We start from the raw sequence: 22,694 nt of genomic DNA on the forward strand, positions 1-22,694 counted from the left end.
TCTCATTCCAGGTCTGTCTCATTCCAGGTCTGTCTCGTTCTAGGTCTGCCTCTTTCCCCATCTCTCTTTCCCGGTCTGTCTCTTTCCCTGCCTGTCCCTTTCAGGTCTGTCTCGTTCCAGGTCTGTCTGCTTCCACGTCTGTCTCTTTCCCTGTCTGTCTCTTTCCGTGTCTGTCTCTTTCCCCATCTGTCTCTGTCTTTTTCCCTTTCTCTTTCCTTGTCTCTGACTCTTTCCTTGTCTCTCTCCTTGTCTCTGTCTCTTTCCTTGTCTTTGTCTCTTTCCCCGTCTCTTTCCCCGTCTGTCTCTTTCCCCGTCTGTCTCTTTCCCCGTCTGTCTCTTTCCCCGTCTGTCTCTTTCCCCGTCTGTCGCTTTCCCCGTCTGTCTCTTTCCCCGTCTGTCTCTTTCCCCGTCTGTCTCTTTCCCTGTCTGTCTCTTTCCCCGTCTGTCTCTTTCCCTGTCTCTTTACATGTCTCTATCTCTTTCCTTGTCTCTTTCCCATCTGTCTCTTTCTCCGTCTGTTTCTTTCCCCGTCTGTCTCTTTCCCCATCTGTCTCTTTTCCCAACTCTTTACTTGTCTCTGTCTCTTTACTTGTCTCTGTCTCTTTCCCTTTTTCTTTACTTGTCTCTGTTTCTTTCCCTGTCTCTTTCCTTGTCTGTCTCTTTCCCTGTCTGTCTCTTTCCCTGTCTGTCTCTGTCTCTCTGTCTCTTTCCCTGTCTGCCTGTCTCTTTCCCTGTCTGTCTGCCTCAGTCTGTCTCTTTGATTGTCTGTCTCTCTCTCTGTCTCTTTCTGTCTCTCTCTATCCATCTCCCCACCGACATCTTATTATCTCACACTAACAATTTATTTTGTTCCTATAGCAACCAATTACAGCTCCTATTAATAACCTAATAGCTTGCAGCTCCATTGACTTTAATGGAGGCAGGTTTTTTGGAGTAACTGTAAAGCACGGGGTTAAATTTTCCCATCAAAACATAGCCTATGACGTTCCCTGAGTCACATGGAGTGTCTGCAAAATTTCGTGATTGTAAATGCGATGGTGCGGATTCTTTTAGCGGGCATACACACACACACATACACACACACACACATACAGTGCCTTGCGAAAGTAGTCGACCTCCTTGAACTTTTCAACCTTTTCCCACATTTTAGGCTTCAAAAATAAAGAAAAAAAAATTAAATATTTTGGTGAAGAATTAAAAACAATTGTAACACAATTGTGAAGTAGAACGAAATTTACAGTATTGTTTATGTTAAACTTTTGTAAAAAATAAAAAACTGAAAAGTGGGGCGTGCAATATTATTTGGCCCCCTTAAGTTAACACTTTGTAGCGCCACCTTTTGCTGCGATTACAGCTGCAAGTCTCTTGGGGTATGTCTCTATCACTTTTGCACATCGAGAGACCGTGAACCATTCCATTGTAGATTTTGCTTTATGTTTGGGATCATTGTCTTGTTGGAAGACAAATCTCCGTCCCAGTCTCAGGTCTTTTGCAGACTCCAACAGGTTTTCTTCAAGAATAGTCCTGTATTTGGCTCCATCCATCTTACCATCAATTTTAACCATGTTCCTTGTCCCTGCTGAAGAAAATCAGGCCCAAATCATGATGCTGCCACCACCATGTTTGACAGTGGGGATGGTGTGTTCAGGGTGATGAGCTGTGTTGCTTTTACGCCAAACATATCGTTTGGAATTATGCCCAAAAAGTTTGATTTTGGTTTCATCTGACCAGAGCACCTTCTTCCACATATTTTGTGTGTCTCCCAGGTGGCTTGTGGCAAACTTTAAATGACACTTTGTATGGATATCTTTGAGAAATGGCTTTCTTCTTGCCACTCTTCCATAAAGGCCAGATTTGTGCAGTGTACGACTGATTGTTTTCCTATGGACAGACTCTCCCACCTCAGCTGTAGATCTCTGCAGTTTATCCAAAGTGATCATGGGCCTCCTGGCTGCATCTCTGATCAGTCTTCTCCTTGCTTGAGATGAAAGTTTAGAGGGACGGCCGGGTCTTGGTAGATTTGCAGTGGTATGATACTCCTTCCGTTTCAATATGATTGCACAGTGCTCTTTGGGATGTTTAAAGTTTTGGAAATCTTTTTGTATCCAAATCCAGCTTTAAACCTCTCCACAACAGTATCAAGGACCTGCCTGTTGTGTTCCTTGGTCTTCATGATGCTATCTGCGCTTTAAACAGAACACTGAGACTATCACAAAGCAGGTGCATATATACGGAGACTACACACAGGTGGCTTATATTTATCATCATCAGTCATTTACGACAACATTGGATCATTAAGAGATCCTCAATGAACTTCTGGAGTGAGTTTGCTGCACTGAAAAGGGTCGAATAATATTGCACGCCCCACTTTTCAGTTTTTTATTTTTTACAAAAGTGTAACATAAGCAATAAATATTGTTCACCTTCAAAATTGTGTCCCACTTGTTGATTCTTCAACAAAAAATTAAAATGTTTTATCATTATGTTTGAAGCCTGAAATTTGGGTAAAGGTTGAGAAGTTCAAGGGGGCCGAATACTTTCGCAAGGCACTGTACATACACACATACATTCCACAGGCATTGCTGATTAAGCACCATACTTGGATCTGGTCCGCCTTTATCAATGGTTGCTCTCTGGCACTGGGAGGGTAAGTTCTGATATAGTCCTGGTATGTGTAGAGCTTGCTCCACATGCTGGGACCTGGGCTGGTCTCTATCCACAATTGCCTCTTTTGCAACACAGAAGCGGCTATATACAGGTTACAGGTATGTGTGCTCCATTATGGTTCTGCTTTTAATTTCATCTAGGAGGCCGTATGGCACATGAACTACATAATATAGTGTAGGACCCCCCTATTGCGATTTGCCGTGACGTTGGCAGGGGTGGCTCAAAGAATTGATCAATTATTTGCTAAAAATCTCATTTTTGTATTATAGTACAGTTGGAATAAATCTGTGAATTTGCACCTTTTTATATGATCCTTGCCATTTTCAGATCGTGCTGGCTCCTTTTTCTCATACACACATACATATATACATATACAGCTTTATATATTAGATTTATTTTTTAAATCTGAATTTTATTAAAAATAAATGTAATTTGCGTCATTTTCTGAGGATAAGAACTTTTCTATTTTGTATATAGTGGAGCTATGCAAATGGCATGGTTTTTCTTCGCATGGTGAGAAATAGATGATATATTTTCCAGTTTGGGGTACATCTAACATTTTGATCAGTTTTTATTTCCTTTTTTCGGATGTTAGATGACCAGAAAATACCAATTCAGATGTTACAATTTTTGTAATGTGTATATTTTCATAGATCAGACTTTCATGGAAATACCAAATATGTTTTTTTCTTTATTAGGATTAAGAAAAGGGAGTGATTGAAGCATTGATTTGTTTTTATTTTTATTTTTTAAAAACTATTTTTTTTTAGTAATTTTCAAGTTTATTTTTAAGTTTTCATAGGGGACTTGATTCTGCATTCACATGCACAATATACTGCAACACCTTATTACTGCAGTATGTAAAAATGAGGATCTTTTAAGGGATCACCCTCAGTAGACCACCAGCTGCCACGATAACTCATCGGCAACTCGTGAGTACATTGCATATGGTATTGACAGTGGCATCTAAATTGTTGAACAGAAGCAATCAGAGCTAGCTCTGGTTGCTGTTGTTAGAGGCACCCACTGTATATAGAAAAGGCTCAATTTGTGAGCACGCGCCAAACACCCCTCACCGCCAAATTAGGATATACATGTACATCATCTCTTGGTAAGGCGTTAAACAAATCGCTGGAATAAGGTTGGCTGAACACATTAAATCGCTGATTGCTGAATGAAGCATCAGCCAAACCGTTTCTATGATACACTGTTGTGATCATTCAGCTGAGGACTGCTGCCTTATTTCCCATGGCAGCTTATCCCGGGAAAAACAAAGCATTTGGCAGTCCAAAATCGGACAGGCCCACTCCACATATCCGCCAGTGATCAGTTGTCCAGGGCCGCTATACATATTAGGCCTGGTTGGTACATAGCAAGGTGAGTCATTAGAGTTAAAGACCATCCTGATGGGGTATACCTTGTTGCAGTGGGTTGGCTTTTACACTTTTTTGATAAATAAAAATAAAAAAAAATGTTAACTGAGTGCCCTATATTTTTTACACCATTTATTTACTTATTGCAGTGTCTTGAGAAGCACCAACTTTATTAAGAGGTCCAGACCTCTAAAGAGATTTTGAGTATCTTAGCGTGTATATGCACAATAAACTGAAATCAAGTTAAAAGGGATGTCCACTACTTGGATAACCCCTTTTGATTCCCCTTGTTCGCCCCTGTAAAAATAAATAAGCCTATACTCATCTCCGATGCGGCCGCGATTCCAACAATGTCTGAAGACGTGTTCCTGGGGCCACACATGACATTGTTATGACACGTGATCCCCAAGATCAATAAGCGCCCGGTGTCTGTCTACCCACCTTTGGACATTTGAGCAGGAAGTGAGCGCCTCGCTGACTTCCTGCTGAAATGTCCGAAGATGAGGAGGAAGAAGGCACTGATGGGTCGTCTGGCATGCGTGTCATAACAATGTCATGGGAACGCAGCTTTTGACATCTCTGGAACCGTCACAGCACCGAAGGTGACTATAGGCTTATTTTTTTTACGAGCGTGAACAAGGGGAATGAGAGGGTATTGTCTATGTAGTGGACAACCCCTTTAAGGATACGAATTTCTACTATAATTTATGCCTATTTCTTATGTAAGTTATCGTAAATCTGTTTGTCACACCGCCTCCCACTAAGTGGCAAGTAAAAAAAAAGTCGCCTTTTTTGTGCTTCTTTACATCACTTTTTTTATAGCCTTCCATAAATTCTTCCCGCGGATAATACTACATTGCTGCTTTTTCATTGTTTCTTTGCTATGCTAAGTAGGAGCCTTTGACATCATTATCAATTACATGTACGCCAACATGTAGACCTAAAACAAACACATAAATTGCATTAAGCTCTGCGCACAGCATGTCTAATAAGGGATATCCCCGACCTTCCTCCACAGCTTCCCCTAGAATCCTCCTGGGTATTTCAAAATGACATTTTGAGAAATGAAGCAATCCATACCACGTCTGGAGAGATTAGCTGACAAGACATTACCGCGGTATGCATCAATACCACTTCTGCGGAAGTCTACTCTGGATAGGTCAAGATGACATTAATTTGGGGTTCTTATTGAACCACTAACCCATGTAAATTAAGGAGATTGTGCGGTGAAGTCAAAGTACATAATAACTGATTAATGAATGCAGGAGAGTCATTGCACCCTTGTAAGGCCCTCATCTTCTAAAAATGCTTCATAGGAGAGTTTTTAATGGCTAGTTGTCTCTCTGTCTTCATTGTGAGCTTTGAAGTGTCATTGCTGTGGCATATGGAGACTATGGTGACACAAGGTCATGTGGTAAGACGTTACAGCACACCACCAGCCTAGCTCGGCATTTGCTAACTGTAGCGGTAACCATGGAATAATCTTGAATGCTCGGACTGGCCTTTCTCCATTCACAAAGAAAAAGCTATATGCACTTTGGCAACCATTTGTATTCTTCCTATGGGTATGAAATAGGAAAAACGGTAACTTGTACTGATTCAATAACCCACTATTTTGGTGACCTATATGTCTCCATGGTAACAGACTATAAACTCTATGGGGACTTGAACCTGTGATCATTTAGACAATATACTGCACCAATACATTAGTGGAATTAATTAATGCATTTAAGCAAAATTGTGACTGAGCTTCACAGAAATACGAACATAACAGTTACGGGGGTCTTCAGCAGGCCCCTCAATCAAGAAATATTGTCTGGAACACCATTCTAAGTCTGAATTCATAGTTTCATAGTTTTTTTTAAGGTTGAAGGGAGACTCTAAGTCCATCTAGTTCAACCTGTAGCCTAACATGTTGATCCAGAGGAAGGCAAAAAAAACCCAATGTGTCAAATAAGCTCCAATGGGGGAAAAAAATTCCTTCCTGACTCCACATACGGCAATCAGACTAGTTCCCTGGATCAACACCCTGTCATAAAATTGGGTGCAAAAACCTAAAAGAATCTACACTATATGGAGAGAAGGTATGCACACCAGTGACTATGTAAGGGGAATATATGAAAAGCAGAAACTGCTGTGTGAATACTGACATGATAGATTTTTCATGTCAGTATTCACACAGCAGTTTCTGCTATTACATGTATTCCCCTTACATAGTCACTGGTGTGCATACCTTCTCTCCATTCAGCAGGTCCCTGTCTGTCGTGACAACCCATTGGTTCTCCATGATTTACTTACAGGGGGGTCGATGGGAGTTGGTAATTACATAATTTAAATGGTGTTTACATGGGATTTTATTGGTTAAGCAGCAGCAATCAGACCACGCTTCGGCCATTGCTGTTGAAGGCAGATACTAACTGTGTAGCACAAGTGGCATCTGCTGAGTATAATGCAGGTTCAGTTCCTGAGCCAACTCCATAATGCTGATGTCACCGGTGTGTCACACTTAACAGACAGTCCTGTAGCTTCCAGCTGTAGAAGGTCGCAGCATTTGACTACACAAGCTGCTCTCTGACTAGCTTTTTTTCAATGCTTGGGGTTAATCCTTTTATCTTTACGACACTGCGGATTTCCTCACCTTACTTCCCTTGGTTTCTTTATATACCCTCATTTCCCCTTATTCTGTGCTGGTGATAGGTCTAATACCTTTAACAAGTCTTCAGTGCAAGTGTCGCACCCAGGGATATGGGGTACTCAGTTCCGGGCAGTATATGTCTTCGGAATGACACAGGGGTGGCTGTTGCCCGGTTCCGTGCCTTGGGCCCTTTTTGTAACGGGGGTATATTTACAGGGGATTAGGTTAGTGTTCATACGTGACGCCACTTGTGGTGTTGCGGCAATAGGTATGGAGCCGCCGCTGCAGAATGTCCCTACTGGGGCTGGTGTTAATTGCAGCCTGGATGGTAGACCCTTTGCAAGCAGGGCCGGGCCCTAGAGGATGGGTGATGTGACGGGTGTTGGAAGAAGGTAGTCCACACAGAGGTATAGTGCAACTGGTTATTACTCACTGCTGGTTCGTGGTAACTGGTTACCCGAGGTCGGCTGGTTTCACCTCCAGGTCCCCTTCGTCCCAGTGCAAGTTTAGTACTCTGGTACCTTCTTCCCTTGCACCTGTCTCTGGTAAATGGGTCCCCGTGGCGTAGAGCAACTGGGGATCTCCGTCTGGTGGTTTGTCCACTTCTGTCCGCCTGACGGTAGCGTGAACCTGTGGGGTTGGAGGCTCTGGTCCTGTCCCCGGTTCTCCCTTTGGTACTGAGTCTTCGGATTTTTAGGGTCAGCGAGGTCCTTGATGGTCCCCTCGCTGTGCAGGTGCTCACAGGTCAGCTTGGAGCTCTTTCCTGTCCTAGGGTCCTGTACCCCGTCGGTGCGTAGTTTTTGGAGTACTCCACCGTTCTCCACCGGCAACTACTCTCCTGGGTACCAGGTCACCATTAACCCGAGTCGGAACATTTCCTCACGTCCACTTTCACTTCTCTCCTCCTCTGACTCTCACTCACTCTCCACAGTCTGCCCCTCCCACCTGGTCAACTAGTGGACTGGATTGGCTCCACCTCTAGGCGGCCATCCATTGGTCCGACCCTAGTTATGTACCATTGTATGGGGGATTTGTTGGGGAAAACTGGGATTACCTGGGTTTTTTTTATTACCGCACTGGTCTGGGGTCCTAGGGGGTAGGCCCTGCATCCTTGTGGGGATACAGAACCTTGTAGCACCCTGATGGCTACAGCGGCACTACACAAGCAGTCAGCTTGCATTCATATGAAGAAACTTTTAGTTGTTGCAGTTCCTCTTCTTGAGTTATCTGGAGATAAGGTATTTGCTTACTTTCCCCTTGTGTATTTTCCTGTGTCTTCTTTAGAGCCTAGTGGGGTCGACTAAGTGCTCATTCCATACGTTTCCTACCTAGGGCCTATTTCTGGGTCAGTCAAGGTCAGGTACCCGACTTGGCCCATAGGCGCGGAAACCTATCTAGGGTGGTGAGTGAAGCCAAGGGCCACCAGTAGGCTTGGTCAGGGGTCACAATCTCACCCTTCCTTAGACACAGGGTTTCCCTTCCGCCATTCGTTTGGTACTTCTGTGACGCCCTGGCAAAACCAGGTAGTCACAGATGACTGTACCCCCCACCAAGCGTACAGGAAGGTGGATATAAAAAACGAAGTGTGGAGAGTATCATTTAAAGGGGCAGGTGTAACACCATTGGCCAGTGACATTCCAAACCATTAACCCTTGGTGTGTCACACTGAAAACTCTATCATTTGTGTTATTGAAACAGTTTAAAAGTTATATATAATGAGAACAAGATTAAAAGAAAAACCGTCAATATTGGTATTAAAATAATCATAAAATTATACTCATATTAAAATTATATATATCTACCTTCTTATCTTAAAATTTAAAACAAAAATTTTTTTAGCATACAGAAACATAACAATTAATTAATAAAAATTCACACTGGAAGAGATACCGTATATAAAAGGATAAAATTAAAACCGGTATATATGGAGTAGGGGTATATTCAGAGAAAAATCAGTATATAAAATAGGAGTATATTCAGAGGAAAAATTGAAATCCATTTAATTTTGATAATACCTAATGGTGAATTCCCACACATTAAAACCGAATAGACTGGTCAGCACAATAGGTACTGTGATTCCCTTGGAAAAAATGGACCTTTGCATCAATAAGATGCAAGAAAAAAAGCAGCAGATAGCTAAAATTAGTGAAAATGATATATCGAACCCTCGAAAATGGAGCCTAATTACCACATTCTGTAAATCTAGAACCCAAATTCATAAACTCCTTGAGAAGTACTGGTTCATCCTCAAAGGGGACCCGTATTCCAAGATCAGATTCCCCCCAAGCCTTCCATCATTTACCGGAGGAATATAAATTTGAAAAATCTGGTAGCACCTAGTAATCCCACCCTTACAGCTTTACCATATAAAACCACCACTAATTTTAATAAAAATGGTAACTTCCGGTGCAACACGCCCAGATGTATGTGCTGTGGAGTTATTGGAGACAAAATCACTTGCTTTATATCCCGGACCACGAATGCTCTCTTCCCCATTCAATTCCACTTAGACTGTCAAAGCACCTATGTACTCTATTTACTCGAGTGCACATGCGGTCTGCAATATGTAGGCCGTACAGTGCAAACAATGCACGCCAGGCTTAATAAACACAGGGCGAATATCAAAAATGGTTTTCTGCAACACAGTCTATCTCGACATTTTCTCACCACACACCATAAGGACCCTAAACAATTGAGACTGATAATCATTGATCATATAGAGAATTCTGGGTCCGATCGGTTTGAGAAACTTATCAAACGTGAAACCTACTGGATTTTCAAATTGGGAACCCTACACCCAGAGGGCCTTAATTTGACAATTGAAAATGTGGCTTAACATTGATAGATTTATTTATTTATTTATTTATTTTTTTCTAAGGAATCACAGTACGTATTGTGCTGACCAGTCTATTCGGTTTTAATGTGTGGGAATTCACCATTAGGTATTATCAAAATTAAATGGATTTCAATTTTTCCTCTGAATATACTCCTATTTCACATATACTGATTTTTCTCTGAATATACCCCTACTCCATATATACCGGTTTTAATTTTAATTTTATCCTTTTATATATCTCTTCCATTGTGAATTTTTATTAATCTCTTGCTCTTATTTTTCTGTATGCTAAAAAAAATTTTGTTTTAAATTTTAAGATAAGAAGGTAGATATATATAATTTTAATATGAGTATAATTTTATGATTATTTTAATACCAATATTGACGTTTTTTCTTTTAATCTTGTTCTCATTATATATAACTTTTAAACTGTTTCAATAACACAAATGATAGAGTTTTCAGTGTGACACACCAAGGGTTAATGGTTTGGAATGTCACTGGCCAATGGTGTTACACCTGCCCCTTTAAATGATACTCTCCACATTTCGTTTTTTATATCCACCTGACGAAGATATTGTGTATATCGAAACGCGTTGTGGCTTTGATAAAACAAATAAAACTTACTAAACGATTTTGTGGCCTCCATAGCGCTCTATTAGACCATGATCCACTTTTATTGATACCTATTTCCCCCTTCGGGGGTCAATGACAAGAGCTGCTTAAACGGAGGCTTCATCAAAACCAGGACCTTTTGGACGCCTATTCCCTCCACTAACCCGCGGCTGGATCAGGCATACAGGAATCCGTCTCCCTGGAAGGATCTTACGGATAATCCTCCTGAGAGCGGAACATCACACTCCCGTCTATTACCGTGGTTGTGCGAGGCCTGCACAACCACTCCAGGTGAGAAGTTTTAATTACCGGTCTCACCGTTCCTCCTGTCCTGAGACTCTTCACATGCGCTCCCTGTTTTCACTTTTTTCAGGCTAAATGAAATGTATGACTGACAAGTCAAGAAAACTGGACCTACGGCAACGTATATGTGAATTGTGATATGGTTTCTTAATACGAGTAAATTCTTGAAGTGGTTGCTCTCAAACCTAAGGCCTTCTCAGGACTGTTACAACCCATCTTTATCATCACGTATGTTGTGAGAAGGTCTCATTTTAGGATCCACATGTAAATGTAGATGATTTTGAGTGAGTAAGCGGTGGACCGTTGGGATATGCTCACATAGAGGTTTTTCAGGCATTTTCGGAGAATGTCTGTTTCCATAAATGTCAAGCGCTTAAAAGAAGTCACCTGGCCAGTCTACAGGCATTTTCCGCTATGAAGCTGGTCTATTTTGTTTTTACAAAGACGCCAATGGAAAGGCTAAAAACAACCTGAAAGATGTCCGTGCCTCTTTTACAGCAATTTTAAGCCATTTTCACCTTGAAAAGAATGCTGACAAAGAAAGGGGTCCTTATTGTGATTACTTGACCAGCCCCAGCATGGATGTTTGCAATGCTTGAGTTCATGGTTTTAGATAGTCCCCTGAGCTGTTCAGTATAAGTCTCTGTTGGCGTATACTTTTTTCCCTGTGTATTTTACATTCACAGGCTGTAAAGTAACGGCACTAGACAAACAACATTATATTACAGTATAAAAAAAAAAGACTAAAAGTAATTGAAAAGCAAAAGTTTCCGAATCGGACTAGAAATGTTATAAGTAATGAAAATGTACAATTAAATATAATAGGAAAACAAGAAAACAATAAGCACAATGTTTATATTAAATTAGTTATTTTGCCAATTATGGTAAGTGGTAAATACTGTAAAATTAAAATAACACAATATAGCAGAATTTATTTTTTCTAGATCTAAATCTATATATTTAACCTTAATTTATGTGTAGCCCTAAATAATTTCTAAAAAAAATAATTGAAATGCATCCTGCAAATAGGCTCCAAACAGCTATGTAAATGTGAAAAATATGGTGGAATAATGCTGCGCAGCAAAAATAAAAAAATCTTTTGGTCCTTCACTTGGAGTATTGTTACTTTATAGGGACATATAAGGGTCAATATTATTTTTGGGGAACGGTCTCTATGACAAATACCGTAGCATGTGTTGTGATGGTGCAGAAAGTGGCAGAGAATTGGGAGTATCAGCATAATGAGGAGAGTGGGTAGATTATGATGGTGCCAGAAAACTGAGAAGTTTAATGTGTCCTTGTTGGAAACTCTGCAGATATAAGTCATGGTTGGAAGAAATCTTCATGGTGTACTGGGCCAGTTGGATCAAATGGGAAAAGTGAATGATTCTAATCAGAAAGAAATTCAATATAACTCATTGGATTTAACTGCTACTGTAGTTCTATTACATGCTATACAAGTTGTACCACAATATGGTCACGTATGGTGTTAGTATTGGTCTTTTATATATAGCGTTTTTAGTAACAGTTTGGTGGTACAATTTATTCACTATGTAGCGGTAGGGAATAGTAGTATTATTGGCAGTATTGGTCTTTATACAGTATGTTTTGTTCTGTAGAAGTATTGTAATATAATGTATTCTCTATGTGGTGGTTATGGTTTTGGTTAAAATGTGGTGACATTATTTGTGTGACAATACAGTTGTCACGCTGCACTATGATGTGGTCAGGAGTAGTACAGTAGAGTCACCACAAGGTGGCAGCAGTATAACGCACGCTGTACTATGACGTGACACAGAGTAGTACAGCACAGTCACCACAAGGCAACAGAGTAGTCAGAGAGCTGAGTCAGCAATGGGAAGTCAAATCAATGTACGAGGGGTCAACGAGCTCAGAGTCAGATGCAAGCAAAGGGGTCAGGAGCCGAACGGTAATAGAGAAAGCCGAAGGAAGAGACTGAGACAAGTCAGTGACAGGAGTGTAAGTCAAGTACCAGGAAGTCCAAACTACAAACAAAGGTATGACAAGCGGGATGGAGCCGGGAAAGGACAGACACGGGTTAGGGTGGAGAGGGTGCACGACAGGACTCATTGGGTACCTCAACAGAGCCAGCTACACACACTATGAGACATAGACTATCACTGGTGCTGAACAAGAGGTGCAGTACCCAGATATAGCATCCCGGAAACCGGAACGAGGGAGAAATTAACCCCTGACATGACCAGGCCGGAGCTGGGAGATACCACAGCTACAGATACCGGCCTGGATAATGACAACAGTGGTATTATTGGCGATATTGATCTTCTATAGTGTGTTTTGCTCATAACAGTATGAAATATTTAGTCCTCGTAAAATAATAGTAATAGCAACATATACAGCAGGTGAAATAAGTAGTGAACACAACATCAAATTTCTAAGTAAATATATCTTTAAAGGTGCTGTTGACATGAACTTTTCACCAGATGTCAGTAAGAACCCATCCAATCCACACAAGCAAAGAAATCAAACCATCCATAAATTATGTGTAATAATGAGAAATTACACAGTATTGAACACATGAAAAAAGAGAGGCCTAAAAAATCATGCTAAGTCATGACACCAGCTGAAATCTAAGGCTCTGTGCGCACTGGGAAGTGGAATTTTCTTGAGAAAATTCCGCATGCCCTCAAAGATTACCGCACCCGCGGTAAAAAACCGCGGGAAACCGCACCTGAAAACCGCATGCGGTTTGCCGCGGTTTGCTGCGGTTTTACCGCGGTATTATTCGCGGTATTGCCGCGGTTTTGCCGCGTGCGGGTTGGGATGTGCTTTATTGCATTCAATGCAATAAAGCACATTGAAGAAAAAAGAAAAAAAAAAAAAAAAAAAGTAATTTAATTCTGAGAGTAGATAGACAGAAGAATAGATAGAGGGATAGATAGATAGACAGAGGGATAGATAGATAGAGAGATAGATGACAGATCGCTGCATTTCCCACGGTCGGCAGTGAGTTCACATTACCGGCCGTGGGAAATGACCGGTAATTACCTCTGCTGCTTTCATTCAGCCTGTGTCTGTGACAGTCGCGGCTGGATGGAAGCAGCGCTGGACGTCGGACCTGGATTACGCCGGAGCTTTGTTTGGGGGGGGGGTTAATAAAATGGTGAACGAGGCTTGTTTGTTTTATTTAAAATAAAGGATTTTTCGGTGTCTGTGTTTTTTTTCACTTTACTTACGGGTTGATCATGTCAGCTGTCACATAGACGCTGCCATGATCAAGCCTGGGGTTAATGGCGGTGGTCCCCCATCACCATTAACCCCTTGTATTACCTTGCCACCACTGCTACACGGTGGCAAGAAGAGCCGAGGACACGCCGGTATTGTCGCATATTGCATGCGACAGTGCCGGGGCAGCTGCGGCTGATATTCTCGGCTGCGGGAGGGGGAGTGAGGCGGGGGACATTAACCCTGCCCCTCTCCCTCCCCAGCCTGAGGATACCGGGCCGCCGCTGTGTGCTTACCTCGGCTGGAAGGTAAATATGCAGCGGAGCCCACGTTCTTTTTTTTCTATATTTCCGTTTTCTTTCTATGTGTGTTCTATGTGTCTGTGTCTATGTGATCTATGTGTCTGTGATGTCTGTGTCTGTGATCTGTGTGTGTGTTTACTCTGCACGGCTTCCTCTTCCTGTAATGACATCACTTCCCTGCAAAACCGCAAGCAAGTGATGCACATTACCGGAGGTAAACCGCAAAATACCGCAGGGAATAACGCAGGAAAACGCAGTGAACCGCACAGAATTTGCTGCCTGCGTTATTCCCTGCGGGATTTCTTGATTAACATTGAGTCAATGGAGTGAAATCCCGCAGCGATGTGCGGAAAAGAAGTGACATGCACTTGTTTTTGCTGCGGGATTCCCGCAGCAAAACATGCAGCTGTCAAATTCCGCCCAGTGCGCACAGGATTTTTTTTCTCCATAGGATTTGCTGGTGATTCACTGCAGAGATGTTATGAACATTTTCTGCAGCGAAACATACAGCAAATCCGCGGCAAAATCCGCGAAAAATCCGGTAAGTGCGCACATAGCCTAACAGTAATCAGAAAGCAATCATGCCACTTAGTGAAAAATAATATCAGCTAGTCCAACTGATGGACTATAAAAAGATGTCTCATTACCAAGGTGCCACACAAGAAACATTTCACAATAGGTAAATCCAATGAGCTGTCTCAAGAACTTCACAACCTTATTGTTGGAAAACATACTGATGGCATTGGATACGGAAGGTTTTCTAAACTACTGAAGGTTCCACTGAGCACTGTTGGGGCCATAATCCAGAAGTGAAAAGAACATAATTTCACCATAAATCAGACACTACCAGGTGCTCACCACAAGATTTCAAACAGAGGAGTTAAAGGAAGTATTAGAAGATTTGTCAAATAGCCAAGAACCACCAGTAGAGTTCGACAGAAAGACCTTACAGGATTTGAAGAGTGTTTGTGTGGAAGAAAATCCCACCTGAGCAATGCATAAGACTAGTTTCTCCATAAAGGAGACATCTTGGCATCTTGAAGCTGTCATCAGAAACAAAGGCTTTTGTGTAAAGTATTAAATATATTTCAGTAAAGTGTTCAATACTTTTTCCCTGTGTCATTTCTCATTATTACATACAACTTAATTTTTACACATTTATGGTTGGATTTCTTTGCCTGTGTGGATTGGATAGGTTGTTACCGAAATCTAGTGAGAAATTCATGTCATTAACACCATTAGAAACATATTTACTTTGAAAATTAGTGACTTTTTTAATATTTATTTCACCCTTCTGTACAACACATACAGCATATGTATATGTTATTTTACATGGTAAAGGTGGGTATATGGGGAGGCATATCCTTTGGGGCCTTGATCTTAAAAACTAGCAATGGTCTCATAGATTTTTATAATGTTCTCATCTTTATGGACGTTACACAATCAGAGCCCAGTTTGTGTCCCCAGAGTAGTCACTAATAGGCGCCACAGACGACTTGCAGTTGAACATCTACAGCTGAAATTTCACAGTTTTTAGTTCTCTGGAAATTGCCTGGAGGCAATAAAGTGACCAGAATTTACTGTAAGACGCAGCTCGGCATCTCAAATGATTCCTTCTGTATCTTAGCAGTGACCTAATTAAATCAAATATACATGTTGCCGGAGAGGGAGAATAAATGAGTAGCATAAAGTCTTGTCTTCCTGTATTCATGCTTTGGAGATAATGTAATAAAAGGTGAAGTAAAGCTTCCAAGAACAGGAACTAAAGAAATCCCTGAGAAATACAGGATAATACACAATATTTTCTTCCTTTATAGGACAATTAGCTTCTTGGATACCAGTTAATAACCGTTGTGTTGATTGGGAAGAGAAATCTTAAATAATGACCAATTAAACAAATTGCAAAATTGGAAGGCGGAAGCAATGTACAATTTATAATTTAGCCATCCTTCCATTGATGCATATTGCAAAAATGAACCATTGCGCGGACAGATTAACACGTATGTAAACTATTACCCAACTGGAAATGTGATATCCACAGCCACGCTAATTGTGTGGGTGGTGTCAGTTACTCCTATGTCTACAATAAGGCTTCAGAGAATATGGAGCGCAATTAATTTTACTGCATGTTATCCCTGGCTGCACCATATTAATTGAAATATAGAATTTGGGTAAGTGCCCAAACAATGTTGGCAACCTACATCGGCAAGACAAGCGCTTCGTCTTTCGGCAATTTGCTTATAATACAGCTGTCGTACAGCACCTAGGATCACACATATTATAAAGAACATGACTGATTTTTAGTTACAGGGGTAGACGGCACTCGATTAGTTGTGGGGAGGTAAACAGAGACCGGTGGGGACCACTGGAGCTGCAATGCTGGAGTGACCAGGACATTCAATGGGTGACTACTGTTTGTTATTCCTCTTTTTTAAAGCATTACCTGCCTTCACAAAAAAAGTACACCCTGGAGAACTCCTTTAAACTGTGCGACGTTTATTCTAAAAACCCTATTGAGGCATTTTGAGTTTCCAATGGGCAGTCCTTCAACATTATCATCATTAGAGAAGATAAAGGGGTTGTCCACTGCTCGGAAAATCTACTGTCCTTGCCCCGTTCCAGCATTATCAGACGCTGGGGCATAAGTGACATTGCTCCGCATTGTGAACCCTTCACCGAAGCAGTGGTCATTTCACCCTTGCTTCCTTTGGATAAAAGTGACATTCGGAAGAAGTGGGAGTGTGCCACTGCTCTTCAACTTCCTTCGAATTTCAGTTACGCCAGAAGGACGTGAGGGTGAAGCGGCCACTGATTTATTGCAGGGCTCACGTGACATTAGAACGTCACACAAGCCCCGGATGACACGGTGCCAATGTTGCCGGAACAGTGTTGGCGCCAGAGGCGAGTATAGCCTGTTTTTATTTTACACTGGAAAATAAAGCAAGTGAGAAGTTGTCAGAGTAATGCAAAACACTTGCTGCCCAGTCACCACTAAGTTACAATTGAATTCTAGGGGTCTTGGCTGTGGCACCCTCTGTGCCACTATCAGTTTACAACAGGGGAAACTTTAGTATATAAATATATTGCATGGAAAGTTGGTATTAAAAAGTAGTAACATATAAATTAAAAGTGTAGTTCTGAATAAAACTGAACATTCATTCTGTCTTTTTACTTATCTGAACTCCAACACGAAAAGACATCCTGGTTCTGTCTTGACTATCCGTAAGAACTGTCATGAGCTGCCGACATAGCTGACATACGGCATAAGAACCTCACTTTATCCAATGGATTAAGTATGGTAATTCCTGTAGAGATGCCTGACAAGCTAAAGACAATGCTGGTTGTCTAGTTGTTTAGTGATAGTGATCAAGCAATAATGGGAAAAGGGTAACGCTAGAGACTTTCCTAAGGGGTACTTCTCACATAGCGAGATCGCTAGCGAGATCGCTGCTGAGTCACGGTTTTTGTGACGCATCAGTGACCTCATCAGCGATCTCGTTATGTGTGACACTGAGCAGCGATCTGGCCCCTGCTGTGAAATCGCTGCTCATTACACAGTGCTGGTTCATTTTTTGGTAGTAGCTCTCCCACTGTGAAGCACACATCGCTGTGTTTGACAGCGAGAGAGCAACGATCTGAATGTGCAGAGAGCAGGGAGCCGGCTTTTGGCAGCCTGCGGTAAGCTGTAACCAAGGTAAATATCGGGTAACCAAGCGAAGGGCTTTGCTTGGTTACCCGATATTTACCTTGGTTACTAGCGTCCGCCGCTCTCAGGCTGCCAGTGCCGGCTCCCTGCTCCCTTCACACGTAGCCGGAGTACATATCAGGTAAATAAGCAAAGCGGTTTGCTTATTAACGCGATGTGTACTCTGGCTAGGAGTGCAGGGAGCCAGCGCTAAGCGGTGTGCGCTGGTAACCAAGGTAAATATCGGGTAACCAAGGGAAGTGCTTTGCTTGGTTACCCGATATTTACCTTAGTTACCAAGCGCAGCATCGCTTCCACTCGTCGCTGCTGGCTGGGGGCTGGTCACTGGTCGCTGGTGAGATCTGCCTGATTGACAGCTCACCAGCGACCCTGTAGTGACGCACCAGCAATCCTGACCAGGTCAGATCGCTGGTGGGATCGTTGGAGCGTCGCTAAAGTGTGACGGTACCCTCACCCCTTCAAATTCAGTGTTACGTACATATATTGTGCAACCAAATTAGAGCAACCTGCTCACCTACAGAGACAACTGTTTTCTATTCTCAGATCACCGCAATTTCAGGGACATAAGACCCTTAGGAATGATATAATATCTTGAGGGGACTAGTGACACAAGGAGGTTTTTACAAACATCAACAACTGTCATTGCAGCGTCAGGATTTGTGGAGACTACAGATTCGGGCACTCTTCCTGCTAAGTTCTCTGATGTCTGTGATCATTGCAGGCAGACAAGGGATAGGAAGAGTTACAAGAGTTAATCTATGCCAGGCTGCTTGTTAGTCGTCTTTGATCACATGCTGTGGGGGGAGACAGTCACATTCACTCCCCCATATATATGCTGGCTGGACACTTCCTTTAATGCCAGCTATAGCTTACCTATACTGGTCTGATGAGCTGTTGTGATCTATACTTACAGGTGGTTGTAGTACTTTGTTGCTGTAAGCACTTATGGTGTTAACCATTTTTGGACTTTTGTTGCTGCCTTACTTATCTTGCTTTTCTCCTTAGTTTCTTACTGTTTGTTCCTGTGAGTTTACAGTGTGTCTGAGTTTTGGTTTTCATTGTTCGTCTTAATCTGTGTTGCTATCACACTCCTGCCCCTTACTTCACTGGGGAGAGGGGAATAGTTTAGTTCTGCTCAGGAGAATAGTAAGGCACAGGACTCCAGCATCTCCACCATCAGAGGTAATCCAGAGGTTAGGGATAGGCTAGGGTACCTTAGAATAAGGGACAGTATAGGAGCCCCTGTCTCCTGCTATTCTATAGTCACATCATGACAACTAGAAGGGATTATTTTTAACCATGATAATAGGAGAAATAAGTATAATCAATTTTTCTGAATGAAACCTATTAGGTGCCAGATTATCAGATCTTCTAGATAAGGTATCGGCAACCTGCAGCACTCGAGCTTCAAAGCTGCTCGTTACTGTCAGGGAATGCTGCATTGCCAAATTATCAAATGGTCATAAAAAACTATATTTAAAAGGTATTTCCATCTTGTACATTTATGGTATTTCCATAAGATTTGTCATTAATGTATAGTATTTGTGGATCCCACCAATGACACCTGATTCTATCATGAGAATGGGGCAGAATGACGTGCTGCTTTTAATGGGGTGGTGGTCAGATTTACTATATAAATAAATGGTTAATTCTACTACCTCTGCACTGACAGACAAATGCTGGGTGACAATGCCTATGGCTGCTATCACAGATTCCAAGGATATGCCATCAATTCTCAGAACGGGAATACCCTTTGAAGTTCATGAAATATCACAATATAGTAAGACGTCTCTGCTCAGAATAATGATTGGCTGCAGCGGTCACATATATGTATGTGATGTCATTGCTGCAGGACAAGTAAAGAAATATCGGTGGAGACCACTAGAGCATCAGTGTCGGAGCAGAGGGGATTTAACTGATGAAAAATGTTTGTTTTTTAAACTCAGACAATTCCTCCCCCTGTACAATGTAGACAAGAACCAATGCAGTCAAGTCTCTGTTCCTTGGTTATACTACGTCCAGTGGTGGCACCTGAACCTTCTACAAGTGACATGTTTGTGGATAGACAATCACTGAATACTAGGCAACTCCATCTTTAGTTTTTGAGGGGTTTATAAGCCTGGTAAGTTTCTACATGAGCGTAATCTGTATACAATGTGCCCATATTGGGCTGAGGTTTGGCTCCAGTTCATCCCTGTAGACCCTCGTTCTCCAGGAGGATGACCTACATTCCTAATGTCTTTAATGTAATGTATAGCAGCTGTTGCCTGTCACAATGGGCTCTACCTGCGTCCTGTGGTCCTGACTCTTCAGAAGACAATCTGCCTAGTTATATGCTGCAATGTTACATTGAGAATAGCTCACATTAACTCCTGTGTCTTAACAAAGAAGCCTTGGTTCCTATAGAATCGGTGATGGCAGCCATAGGGGTTGTCACCCTCATTCTTAAATATCAAAGTATATAAGAACACAAGTATCCTCCTGGGCACAGCTATCAGAAGGGAACATGCAACAATCCGGCCGGATGAGCACCGCAAATTACTGTCACAATAACAAGCTCAGCTTCTCCAACTTCTTGCAGGGTACATGGAATTTAATGGATTTACTGACCTCAATGAGCCAAGTGTAAACTCAGCAACTGCAGCAGTGTACGGGTATATGCTTATGTAACAGGCAGCCCTCCCTATTACACTGTGACTATCTGACTATCTATGGGTACAGTATATAGAGAATACATGGAAGGATGGATACAGATGTGTATAGACGATAGATAATGAGGTGCAAGACATAGATAGACAGATAGATAGATAGAGGGATAGATAGATAGATAGATAGATAGAGGGATAGATAGATAGATAGATAGATAGATAGATAGATAGACAGATAGATAGATAGATAGATAGATAGATAGATAGATAGATAGATAGATAGATAGATAGATAGATAGATAGATAGATAGAGGGATAGATAGATAGATAGATGAAAGAATGTATATATCTAGATTGATAATGAGCTGCAAGACAGATTAACAGATAGGTAAGAAGATATATAGAATCTGGAAGAATGGATAGATGATACATAATTGCAAGAAAGATGAGCAGATAGATGGATAGAAGAATGGATAGATAGATAGATAGATAGATAGATGGATAGAGGGATAGATAGATAGAGGGATAGATAGATAGAGGGATAGATAGATAGAGGGATAGATAGATACGATATGAAAGACAGATGAACAGATAGATAGATAGATAGATAGATAGATAGATGAAGAATGCATATATATACAGATTGATAATGAACTGCAAGATAGATGAAAATATAGATTTTTTGATATATAAAATATGGAAGGATGGATAGATAATACATAATTATAAGACAGATGAACAGAACAGATAGATACTATACGAAATGATGTATATATATATATATGTATATAAAAATATCGATAATGAGATACAAGACAGATGAACAGATAAATAATATATGGAAGGATGGATGAATGATACATAATTGCAAGACATAGATACTTTATATATAGATAATATATAGATAATATATGGAGAGAGGGATGGATATATAGACTGGGGATAAATGAATGAATGAATGGATAGTTAGATTGATTTTGATATATACTGATATAATGAAGTGCAGGGAGAGGGCATCCAGGGCTAATGGAGGGAAGTCCCATACTGTGGACCCCACATCAAGGGCAGTTCTCAGTTCTGGAGATCTGCCAGTCATCCATCAAAATCAATCCACGCTCATTGATTTTGATAGTCACAGGGCAATGCTTTGTTTTGCAGAGGGAAAACAATAACTTTGAGGATCCCCCACGAACTACAGGGGTGCAGCCAGAAACCCCTGTGGCATGAGGAGAAATGCAATCTAAACGGGGCAGATAAGCGTTCAATTACCCCATTCAATGAGATTATCAGCCCTAAAGCCTCCATAGGTGACATGTTCACATTGTAGTATATTAAGAAGGCAATGCAAGTATTGAAGATGATCAGATACTGTGTAACAAAGACACACAAAAACACACTGGAGATGTTATAAGTGAGTACACCTGTTCCAATGCTCTATATGTATATATATATATATATATATATATATATATATATATATATATATATATATATATATATGATCTGTCAGCACCTTGCTCCCATCATACCACACACTGCACATAGGTGGTCCACGCAGGCACAGGACACAGCCCTCCTGATACATATTTTGTAAACATTCTATAAAGTAAATGGCCCTGCACCAAACACACAGAACTACATGAAGCGAGAGCGAGACTTCCATAGAGCAGGCGCTGCGGCCATACACATTATGTAACACAATCATCTCCACTCACAGCAAGTTCACACTGGCCGAGGAGGCGCACAGACGTGCAGGGGTTACCTTGCTTAGTTTGCTGCAGGAATAATTAAAGTCCAGAGCTGCTCTTGGCTTCTTACATGCCATTCGTGCCCATGTGACAGGCTGCGCTCCTGTGAGCAGCCATGCTGGAGCAGATGCTGGAGATGTCCTGCAGACCTGCTCTCATATGTGCATCCTGGAGGCTGGGGGGATTGTAAAGCACATCCACAAGGATGCTTGTATTTTGGAGACTATGATGATGCTTCTCACTGCATTCATTCAAGCCCTCCTACTGACTGCAGAAGACCCACCCCTGAAATCACTAGTACAGGGAAGCTCAGGAGAGGAGCATCCTCAGGAAACACTGTACAGGGCATTCCCATTAATGCTGCACACTGGGAACCACACTGGAGCACGAAGTTGCTGCAGTAGACTGCAGACTGCTCCAGATGTAATGCAGATCCTCAGTGTGGCAGGATAACAGTATATCAGTATATACATCACATGCCCTGCACACTGCTTTTACTCATTAGCAACCCTGCAGATTTTCTGTATTTTCACTGCAGGTTTGCGTCTAGTTAAAGCACACCTTGTATTTTAAAAATCACTTACTATTTAAAGAGACCACGATCATATGAACATTTTGATATTAGGAAATGTTGACTACTTTAAAATACCTTCTGTTATG

The 22,694-nt window shown here is 41.5% G+C and overlaps 1 protein-coding gene across 1 annotated transcript in view; it reads right to left on the reverse strand.

Moving 5' to 3' along the window:
• The window catches only part of SYT12 (synaptotagmin 12), a 191,940-nt gene extending 169,594 nt beyond the window's left edge, over positions 1–22,346 (reverse strand). Inside the window, exon 1 of the mRNA XM_075325337.1 lies at positions 22,049–22,346. The gene's annotated coding sequence lies outside the window, so the exon portion shown is untranslated. The remainder of the gene's footprint in view (positions 1–22,048) is intronic.
• Positions 22,347–22,694: the final 348 nt, after the last annotated feature.

Source organism: Anomaloglossus baeobatrachus, chromosome 10 (genome assembly GCF_048569485.1).
Source record: "Anomaloglossus baeobatrachus isolate aAnoBae1 chromosome 10, aAnoBae1.hap1, whole genome shotgun sequence".
Lineage (NCBI taxonomy): Eukaryota > Metazoa > Chordata > Amphibia > Anura > Aromobatidae > Anomaloglossus > Anomaloglossus baeobatrachus.